The sequence below is a fragment of the Lycorma delicatula genome, chromosome 11 (assembly GCF_047948215.1).
Source record: "Lycorma delicatula isolate Av1 chromosome 11, ASM4794821v1, whole genome shotgun sequence".
NCBI classification, from domain to species: Eukaryota; Metazoa; Arthropoda; class Insecta; order Hemiptera; family Fulgoridae; genus Lycorma; species Lycorma delicatula.
Genome location: NC_134465.1, coordinates 46521213 through 46533675, shown reverse-complemented (window position 1 = coordinate 46533675; position 12463 = coordinate 46521213).

Below are 12463 nucleotides of genomic sequence, written 5' to 3'. Positions count from 1 at the left end.
TTTACATAAATGAAGTCAAGGATTCATATTTATAATTTGTTGTTGAAATGCTATTACTCTGATCAGAAGATCTAGGCAAAGAACGTATAGATAGATGTATCATAACCACCATTCTCACAACTGTTGATCAAAGTTTTAGTATACAGAGTCGAAGTACCATTGAGAGATAAAAATTTTTTCACAAGACTGAGAATTAGTTATTTCATTATGCTGGTTTCCTTTATCATGTGGAGTCACTGCCTTTCGGCCCATAATTGCCCCATCTAAAATGTTTTTTATACACATCACAAAAAAAAAGCATGATAGACATCTCTACTTCTAAACTGACTGAATTCTGGGAGTAAGTTTATATTTAACCGCTCATAATTAGTCTTTTTAAATCCCATTTAAAAGCAATTAATTACCAAAAATAAAAAATAAAAATTGTGATGGTTTGAGAGAAATTCCAAGAAAACAATTAACAACCTTTAAATTTGTTAATGGTAACTTTTTCTTAAAATTTCACCAGTGAAAAAATTAAATGCAATTTGGAATATCCTTTTACATAAAAGAATAATTACTGGCGAATGTAACTAAGAACAGGACATGTTCATGGGTGCTTGAAGCACGTAGTTGCAATGTGTTAGACAGTGGGGTTGCCACTTTCCGATGCCAGGAAAGTATATCAAATATATTTTGGCATTACCTAACAAATACTTTATTATAACAAACACAATACAAGTAACATGTAAGACATCCCATTATGATTTTATACGTCAATATTTTCACGGTTTACCTTTGTGGTAGTAAGTATTAAATTTGTATGTATGATTTCAACTGTTTTATTATTCATTATTGAAAGAATAACTTAAAGTAATAAGTATATTTTGTGTGTTTACTCAAAGCAAAACCTAAGTCCAAAATTTGTGCAATTCGGCAGTTGTCCTTGTGCTGTCTCAGGATGACCAGATCCTGAAGAAAAGGTTATTGTAAAATAACCAACGCAATCTTAATTCTGTAACAAAAATGAAATTCTCTGAAATTTTTTTTGACTTCTGATTTTTATAAAAATTCCTGATTCTTCCTGCTGTGGAAACCATGTTAAATCAATTATTAAAATTCATTGTCGTTTGAAGTATCTTCTAAAACAAGTTTATATAACATTTTACAATATTATATCTTAGCAGATTTGAATTTTTTCTTACTTTCATAACCTACAGGTTAAACTAATCATTCTTGAACTTTCTTAATTTTAATTTCATTTTTATTAAATAAATAAATATCTTTACATTTTGTAGTAATAAAGTAACGTCTTTTTTCTATACTAAATAAGGTAGATCTTACTGTTTCCTATTCAAAAAGTCAGTCTCTTAAATTGTCATCAAGGCAATCTCATCTGCATATCTAATACTCGTTACCTATAATTTTCGGTTTAAATACTCGGTATCCATAAATTTTTTTAAAGCCAATTCGACATATAGTTTGAACAATAAGGGTGACAATCTATATCCTTGTCTTACAACTTTTGATATCTTTTGATATTTTTTAAATATTTCTTTACGTTATTGTTGTGAAAAGGGTATTTTAATCAAATATATAAAAACAAAGCGAAAGAAACCGATCTCCATGGTGAAGTGGTAGCGTTTCAGCCCTTATCAAATTCCATTATCACATTCCCACAGGCAAGCCTTATGCTTATGGATGGAATTATTGATCAGCCAAAAAAAAAAAAAAACAGTATAAAAACTATTAATTCCTGGTATTCAGTTATACTGAAGTAGATTTCTGTTTGTTATACATTTACACACTGAATACATGATTTGGCCAATCACCATCTCAAGTGACTTTCTATAACTTATATCATCAAATTAATATCAGTTTTTCTATGCAGGTCACAGTTTCATTTACAATGGAATTATTTATCATTAACATAATTAAATTTTCATGTACATCAAAGAAAAATTTAAGAAATAATTTGCAGTAATAAAATAATACAAAATAAATAAGAAATTAAGCAGGTAGTTTTAGGTGAAGCAACGTTTCAACTGTATCAACTGACAAGCTGCTTATAATAATGCTGTAATTGTTTAAATTTTACTCATAATTGAGCAGTTGTTGCTTGAAAATTTAAAAATACATTAGTTCATAATAGAAAATTTAATAAAAATTTACAGTGAACTCCAATATGAGTTCATCTGATATATTTCTGTAATATTATATTTTGTTGTCACGAAGATAATGAAATAATCGACAAAAAACAACCAGTGTATTATCCACTAACCAAAAACTGATCTACATAGAATTAAACTATGTATGTATTAAGATATTTAAAAAATGTAAATTCTATCAGAGTGGTAAACTACAGATAAATATTTTTTATTGTATTAAAAATAAAATGGTTAAATTTTAAAATCCAACATATATGATAGTTCAAAATATTTTGTTCAGACCAACTGTATTATGAATTATAATAATTTTGTTTTGGTGGTTAATTGGAGTCTTAAGTAATACCATAATTACTGTAAATATTATGTAAATGTTGTAAATATCGTAAAAATACTTGTATATAATAAATATTGTTATGTACTAGTCACATACATCATGTTGATTGGAAAATAAAATATATAATTTTTTTACAAAACGATTTTTTTTTTAATTCCAGTATTCAAAAATATAATAGAACTAAAAAAAAAATAAATAAAAGATATTAACTAGCGTTTCTATTCTTTTTTAATTGTTTTCTTTTAGTTGGCACCATGCTAAAAACAACTTTCAACTGCTTACTCTCCCTTACTTTGCTGTCAACTTTAAAAAAAGAATTAAAGATGTATTATAATTACCCTTTTGAGCTAATTATATGTTTTAAAAATTTTATAATTTTTTACTTCCTTAACGAAGTAAAGGAAGTACTGTGATCATGAAAAATTTTGGTTTTCAGATTTTAACAGAAATATTCATCTTGACCATCCCTGAATCTATTTTGACTAGTTTCAGCGTGACATCTCTATGTATGTACGAATGTATCTTGCATAACTCAAAAACGATTAGCTATAGGATGTTGAAATTTTGGATTTAGGACTGTTGTAACATCTAGTTGTGCACTTCCCCTTTTGATTGTAAATGACTGAAGATTTTTCTTAACTGCAGTAATAAGCCCTCATTGAGAGTTTTTCAGCGGTATATCATAAGTGATATGAATTTCATTGGTTCCATAGTTATAACCAAATAAAATTTTAATTAATGAAATATTTGGTTCTTACAAGGTGAAGGCAAATCAGTTCGAATCAGACATCTCCTTTTTTTAACTTTTTTTAAATTAAAATATATTGATTTATTAATAATTATTAACCTCTGATTGTAAAATTCTTTACAATAAATAATAATTCAATAATAATAATAATTTTAAAAAAATATATGAAAAAAATATCGGAAGTTATTAAATAAATAAAATTTTATGTACTTTTCATTTAAAATGAATGTGTATAAGTAATTTATTAGGCGTACAAGGAAGTTGTGTGGTATCCACAACAGATTTTTATTTATGTAAAATAAGGTTATTGGTCCATTCAAATATAACAGTGCCCTCACAGTGACGTACCCATAATAATTTAGTTAACAATTCGCACATATCTGTATATCTGCAGTGAAGTATTAAACCAGATTGCTCCGAGACGATCCACTCAAAACATACTTGATGAGACCTTGGGTAACAAAAAGATGACAATAACAAGCGCACATTTAATTATTGTTTATGCCAGATCAAAAGAGTCTGTGAAAATGATTTGGAATACCGATGCAAAAATTCAGAATTTTTAACAGCTTAAATCAGTCAAAGCAAAAAATGTGGACAATATAATTTTGTTGATTTGCTTTACAGAAGTTTATAAAAAAAGTATATTGGAATTACAGACAAGTCGAAACACTAGTTAATAAAATCAATGATACTGATCAAAGCTTAAAATCTCAAAATATTTTCTGTTGCAGGAAGGAAGTTGATCATTTTTTTTACATGAAAAGCAACTTTTCATGAAAAGAGAGATTTTTAGAAGTTATTTTACTTCAGAATTTACATCTGTTGTTTTGGCAAAAACGCTATGTTTTTGCAATAGTTGAATCAACTCTTTATCACTCACATTTATTAATATTTAGATTGCAGCAAAAAAATACATAATAGATGTAGGTGATAATAATAAAATGTGATGAGAAAAGCGAAAAGGGATCCTTATTTGGAAGGTAAAATTTTTCAGTACAAGTGATTTTATCAATTGAGGTCAAAAATATCAATTTTTGGGTTTCGATCAATTATGATTGCGTAATCTTTCCTGTACAAGCTTATAAGATTGTCATACTGACAAGAATCTGATAAAATACTCAAAAATAATCATTTTTAGTTGACTATGTCAGGCATGTGAAAAGGTACCTCGTTATGGTGCAATGTCATGGGAACGACAATCGATCAGTCCTTTCTTCAAGTACTGTGAAGTAAGTTACAAAACAACATTTTTTTGCATTCAAGTGAAGTTTGGCCAAACTTATTTGAGTTTTTCCTGTACAGAGGATGTTGGTATTTTATTGTTCTTCCAACATCGACTCGCATTTCAGTTATGGCAATAAAAATACTCAAACTTCACCAAGAGGTCCCACTTCTATTGTTATTAATTTTATTTAAATTAAATTATTAACTCATCTAAAGTGCATAAAACTAAACTAAATAAAGTGAAAAAGAGCATAAAAAATATTTTTTTTTATGATTAGATCCAATGAATGAGTAAAAATGTCAGAGCAGCTGACTGCAGCTCAGTGCAATCAGCTGATTGTGACAGCTGACTGTTGTCTACAGTTTGTTTACATCAGTCTGCATTGGCGTATTGTTGTGATAGTTTTGCTCTTGAGCAATGGAAGAAAGTCATGTTTTAAAACTATTAAATGATACTGGTGTTAACAATATCAGTGAAGATGATAAAGTATATGAAGACTATTTTTCTGTCCTTGATAATACAGTAAGCAGTGATGATTCCAATGACAATGAAGAGTCACAGGAAGGTAATAGTGTCAGTTTATCTGAAGTTTCATTGCTAAAGGATATACCTATGATGGAAGATACACTTAGTAATCATAATTAATATTATGATTATATTGTAGATTAATTATTCAGAAAGAGGAAAACTTTATCAATGATGAAACAATAGATGATAAAGATGCTGGCAGTGAAGTAGTAGTAATTGATAACTATCAAATTATTCCCCCTCTGTTGTGTGATGTCAATTCAGATATTGCTGAAGTTACGAGTTTTTTAAAAAACAGGATGCAGCTGCAAAGAAATGTGTTGCTGATAGTTTCATTGTGATGAGTTTGTCAAAATACACCAAAAGTATGCAGAAATGGATTACTATAAGAACCATGTAAATAAACTTTTGACCGAATGATTTTATCTCAGCTACATTGTTTAATGCAAGATGGCAAAATGACAGCTCATTCCAAATATGTGAAAAGTGGGCAAAAGCAGCCAAGAACAAAGTATTTATTAAAGGGTTTGCATGTTTCTAACGATACCTTTATGTTTGCTCACCAAGAAAAAATTAAGCATTTTAAGTGACTCATTAAGCAGTATAATGAAACTGGTTTTGTAGCAAAACTGCACAGTAGCTCAGGAAAGGTAACAAAAAACTTTACAACTTTTTCAGAGCTGAGTTTGTTATAAGATTTTTCAATAATTATGGCAAACAATAATTTGCAATAATTTTACCTGGTAGAACAAGCATGTTTTATAATGCTAATTTGAAACTCCAGCCAACAAAGCTCCCTATATATAACAAATACACAGTATGCTTTGCAGTAGAACTAACTGAAAAGCCACTTTCAATGAGGTATTCACCAATAAACAGCGTGAAACATGCAAAGAGATTGTCTTCATGAAACCAAGATCTGATCTATATGCAAAGTGCCAAAAATATTACACTTCAGGTGTTAAACTGGCACTGGTGCTGGAGGAAGAAAAAACGGAATCCCTAATGAAGATGAGATCACATCTTAAATTAGTTTCAAAAGAACAGGCTTTTACAAAAAAATAATAAGAGACACAAGAGAGCTTTACCACTCGACTTGAAAATAGTGAGACAATTAGATCAAATCTTGAAACTGCCATGTATGTGGCTCAGGTGGTACACATTCCAAGCAACCCATTACAGATGGGGCCCATTTATTTTTTGATTCCCTTTAAAGTTGGAATTTATGGAGTATTGTGTGAAACAACCAACAAGCAGGTAAATTATCAAATATCCAAAAGTGTGGCTATTAGCAAAATATCAAATCTCATCATCAATTTATTTCACCACTACTTAAATCCAGTCATGACCTTGATCCAATACACTCAATAGCACACCGCCTCTGTGCCACTGTCAGTCAGTGCAATGGAAACAGTTCAGCAGAAAGCACAGTGTGTTTTGTGGTTAGCAGAATATAAATCAGTTATAACTGTTCAATGAACTTTTCAGTGTGTTTATGACAATGATCTCTCCATTCAAACAGCAGTAGACAGTAGTACAAACAGTTTAAGAAATCTGACAACATGGAAGTGAAGAAGTCCCCCAGATGGCCCAAAACAAGTGAAAAGCAGTTGAGCGTATATGCCAAAGTTGTTTAAGAAGACCTAAAGACTCAAATTGAACTAGAAAGTAACATTGCTGTAATGTTTCAACAAGATGATGTGCCCCACACTTTAGCCTAGGCATTCTATGCACTCTTAATGAAAGATTCCCTAATTTTTGGATTGGGAGGTCCTGTGCTTTGATCTCCAAGAAGCACAGATTTTACTCCTACACTTTTTCTATGGGGATACTTTAAAACATTGTCTACAGTGAAAAAGTCAGGGATGTACAACATTTTAGACCATCGATGACCACTGCTATTCACAGTTACACCTGCAATTATCCAGTAGCCTGGGCAGAAGTCGATTATTGGCTGGATGTTTGCAGAGCAACTAGTGGAGCTCATATTGAAACATTTTAAGGTAAGTAAAAAAACTTTTTGAGTTGGTGAATTTTTAAAAAAAAATACTTGTTTGACTATTTCCACTAGTTTCTAAGACACAATTTTTTTTAAATTGCTGCAACATTTTCAAGTGTCTGTGTATATTATTATATACTGACCAAAATAAAAGATTTATTTGATCAATTACATGCAAGTTCCACAACAGCACAGTAAGAGATTGGTCCAGGAAACTTGAAGAAGTAACAAGCTAAAAATTCAGCAAGGCATTACTAAACCAAATATCAATAGCAATACTGTTTTGTGGATTTTTCAATTCAAAACAGATTTTTATGAAGGTTATTTTCTATTTTGTAATAAATGAGCTATAAGTCATATGAATGAATGCTTCCTTGGTAATTTTAGACAGTAAATTCTTGATCATCATCCTACATCCCAGACTTGGTGGTAAGTGATTGAATTCAGTTAGATAAAGGTTTGTATGATTAGCATTTGAAATAAGACTGAATTCAGGCTGGGTAACAACCTCAAATTTGGAAATACTACTACCTCCATTAAAAAATTTGGCGATTATAAAATAATAAAAACTTATTTTATGTATTTTTGTTCTAATATTTATTATGGTCAAAAGGAATTCCCCCGAAGGGGAGTCTTATTCTTTAAGACTTTGGGGGTTGGCAACCCCACGGCCCTAGCCTCTGCAGCTTTTCTTCCCACTACACACTGAGCTGCAGAACACTTTACATTATACACATATACTGTACCAAGAATACTACACACTATACACTTTGTATAGAATGTTGTTGTGGAAAGGTATACTTTATACCTTTCCACAACAACACTGCAACATTCTACACTATTTCTTCTTACACTCGGTGATGTTGCGGCAACTTATGAAGCGCAACTGCAACCGTAACCGTATCATGCTGATGGGTTATTTCCCAAAATAACCGGTACTTGTGGGTCCAAAATTGCAAGCCTACAAGAAACCCCTATGATGATTAGTGGCCCATCTGAAAAAAATCATTAAAAATTCAATCTTCTGAAAAGGCCTCGCTCAGCTTTGTGGAGCTTGCTTCGATGTAGCGGTGGCAAAAGATATGTCTAGTTTAACCAGCTTCCGCGAGTTAATCGTTTTTCTGTATTCTCTACGTGCAACCGGAAAAGATAGCTTTTGTTCTCAGAAATTCTGAGAATTGCCTTCTGTTAGTTGAAAGTCGGACAATCTCGGGAGCGGGCTGTATGTGAACCATTGCAGTTCGCACAATTTTCATCTTTATCGCAATTAGTGTCATTGTGACCTTTAGCTCATCATCTTTAGCTCATCATGCTTTCCTTCGGCAAGCCGAAGGAAAGCATGATGAGCTAAAGACACCTGTACCAAGGTACAGGTGCCTTTAGATCAAGCCCTGTCGTTAGCATCCTCGTTGACTGCGGTGAGCCATCACTTTGGGATAGACGTGACAGGTTTTAGCGTCCTATTTTGCCCGTCTTAAAGGACAGCCAAATCACTCGGCTTTTGACGCAGTTCTTGGAAATCCTTATCTTCAAAGATATGAAAACCATCCACGTTATACTGCAGCTGTGGGTATTCGTTCCCGACATTTCCTATGCCTTATAAATGTTGACGTACCTTCCATTTTTCCGATTTATCCGTGTTCGTATCCTCAACCTTGGAGAACCGTGGAGAATCAACCTTATTAATTTTATTTTTGACCTCACTATGTATAATAAACAAACAACTTCGCCAGTTTTCTTTCAGCAAATGTTTCACCATATTCTCTTCGAGACGAACTCAGACGCTGTAATGAACACAGATGGGTCGAAGCAGCACGATACCGTTGGATGCGCGTTTATTGTTAATGACCGAACTTGCATGTTTACGAGTGTGTGTACTGCTGAACTGTACGCTATTCATAAGGCTTTAAATATCGCTAACCCTAAATATCGTCATATCCTTATTTGTGCATCTGTGTAGTGCCTGGAATCCTTAGAAATTGTTTTTTCCAGACATCTTATCGTCACCGAAATCTACAATGCAATCACCGAGTTGAACCATCGCACAGGTGAGTTTCTGCTGGATTCCTAGCCAAATGGGGATTCCGGACGTGCAGAACGTGCAAAATCCGCTGCTAAAGACGCATGTAGTCAACTATTCTTCACTACCCGTGTTACTAGATCCGACTTTATTAACTATGTCAAACAGGCACTTCGCACGAGGTGGGAAGATGACTGGATTACCCAGTTGGCAACAAACTTCGCTATAAAAAAGATACTGTATTGCCATGGAATTCTTTCCGCAGGAAAATTCGCCGAGAGGGAGTAGTCCTCTGCCGATTGCGGATAGGACATACGAGAGCTACTCATGGGTATGTGATGTCAGCAGTAAACGCACCAGTATGAATGCGATGCAACTGCAGCTTGACTGTGCGCCACATTCTTGTGGAATGCATACGATATGCGGTAAATTTAAATTGTCAGGGATTTTTCGTCAAATCCTGAGCAATAATAAAGAAGTTTTAGGCTAGATGTTTTTATTTTTTCGGGGTTCTAATATTTTACACATTTATTAATACAGAGAGTTTTTTTTAATGTTTTAATACTTAGTTTAAGTTTTCGTTTTGTCTTTTTTTTTTAAAAAAAAAGACAAAATTATTTAATCATTATTGTAATATTTTTAGTTTGTTTTTAAATTTCTCCTCTGAGTTTTCATTTTGTTTTAATTTTTATATGCTATTGTTTTGTGTTTATATTACATGTTTTGTTTTCTGGGTGTTTCTTTTAAATTTTTAACTGTGAATTTTGTTTCTTTTACATAGTTTTTAGCGTCTTTCGCCCAGAAAAACCACAAAAAACAAAACAGGAAGTCACTCTTGGAAAAAACCTTCATACATGTAAACGTATATAATCTGATAAGGAAGAAAGGCTTATGAAGAGCATCCATCTAAATTTAATAAATAAATGATAGTAAAAATATATACTAAAAATTCTGTCAGAGTTAACAACTTAAAGAAGTTAATTTATTTTAGCCACATTATCGATCAATTCTATGTGATAATTAGCAATACAATGTCACAAAATGAATGCATTACAGATAATAAAATTTTATATGCCATTTAGTTACGTAATACCTACCACTCCCAGATGTATTAAGAAATGGAGTATAAAAACCAAAAATTCTGCAATTGATAGCTTATTTCACTTGATAAGGAAATTTTAATTGCTAGAGAAACTGTTGGAGATAACGATTTTCTAATAGAAATACACAAGTCATTAAATTTTTTTCGAACATGATCATTAGGTGATATGTCTAAATTATTAAAAATTGCAACTGAAAGAAAATTTCACGATATTCTTTTATTTTTCTGTGTGATATGATTAACAAATAAAAATTGAGTTTGGAATACATGAAATTGTTAATCTTTCTCTTAAATTACATTGTGAAGTTTTGAGAGAGAGCTAACAATCATAGCTTTATCAACATCAAAATTCATGTTTAATAGGGATCTTTTTTTTTAAGAAAAAAGTCTGTTGGATTTGTAGCTGCTTACTTGATTTATCCTCTAATGGATATCTAACTGAACAGTTCATTGTCCTGTTGGATACTTCAACATATTACATTCTGGAGCTGGATAAGGAGGGGTTTTCTTTATGGAAAGCTGACTCCTTTTTAGATCTGGAGGAAATGCAATAAATTGCAATTCCTCCATGCTATTGGAAATGGAATAAATTGTATTTTATTCATTCCTTACATGATCTATAAATTAGAATAAATAAGTATTTATTTCATTGGACCTCCTTAAACAAATTTATTATTCAATAATTTGTGTGCTCCTACTGTGAATCTCTGTAACTTTTTCGGAATTAATGTACTGTAAATCCTAATTTGTGCTCAGATTAGGTTAATTTATTAAAGTTGCTCATCTTTATGTAGTCATTTTCTGTAAGTTTTATCACTTCACAATCACTATGAATGAATATTATTTTAATTAATTAAACATTTTTAACTTTTTTTTTTCGAAAAATAATTTAAAGTATAGTTTTTATTATTAACGTAAACAAAGTTAAGACTTCCTTTGAACAAAACTTAAGGATTCATCAATTACTATATTTTGAAAAGGATAAAACACATATGAGGAATTTTTTTCAATTTATCTAATAATTCTTGAATTTTGATAAGACAGAAACCAGGACCTTTATTACTAGCAAAATGAAGTATATTAAGAATCTTTCTCTAGACATTGTTTCAGAAAAAATTTGAGAATGTACTAGCCTGTCTGTTGACCAGTAATCTTTTACAGAACTTTTTCTTATTTCTTGGCATAAGCATGGTCAAACTCAAAACTATAGAGTTCATCTATATAGATTGGTTTCCATCATTGTAAATTTGAATGAACAAGATCGGTTTGTTCAGAGGCTTGGGTATAATATGTGTTTGTTTCATTCACTGTATGTTCAATAATTTTGGGTGTTATTAGAGTTTTAACGAAAAGAAATAAATCCTGAACATGAATGCGAGAAATTGGTCATGTTTACTAGTAGAGTTCAACATAATTTACAAAACCTAATTTTAGAACACCGGTAACATGATATTATTCTCTCTATTTCCAGCCGGTAGCTGCAACCTATCGAGAATGCAGATAGTTCATTTTAAAGCCAATAGAGTGCAGCCTATGTCAGTGAAAGAATTATATTAGCATGTTAACACAATGATAATACTCAAACGTTAGAATTCTAAAACGATTTTCTGTGACTGTAGACTGTGTAGGCAGTTTACTGTAGTTGCATAAGCATGACGCCAGACCCAAAAAGGTTAATGGATTGTGAGCGGGGTAGGAATTTAGTTACTTTGAGTTCTCTTTGGTGCATTAATTGGGTCTCATTACATGATTCTTTTATGGGCATTCCATTTTCTCTGAATATCAACATTACTAATTCTTAACCCATTTTTTCCCTAACGTGTTCAAAGTTTTAGTTAAACACCCTTTAGAACTACACTAAGAAAGAATTTCTATTACTGTGGTAGCGGTATTTATTTAGCTTTATAAGGCTAACTCGGAGTTTGAATCTGTCCAGAGATTTTGCTTTTTATCTGATAGTGAAATGACATTACTAGTAATCTAAAGATTTTCAGTTATAAAAAAAAGGAAGAATAGAAGGATTGAGAAAACGCGTTAAGGAATACATCAAACTTTTTTTTTTGTATATTGCCATCTAAATAGAGGCGATTCATGTAACACAATATTTCTCAACTTAAAGTCCACATTATTTTATTACTTTACATCACTCATTCCAGTCTTTCTTACGGGTGACATATGCAAAGTACTTTAAGTATAAGAGGCAATAATAAGTTGCTTTCACCAAGAGTAATAAAGTTCACTATACAACTAGACTCTATAATGAATGCTAAAGACATAAACTTGAAGAGCAAAACATCTTCATTTCAGTAGATTTCGTAGGCCAATATGCAACAGTTTGGTTCAGTGAAGATGGCAAC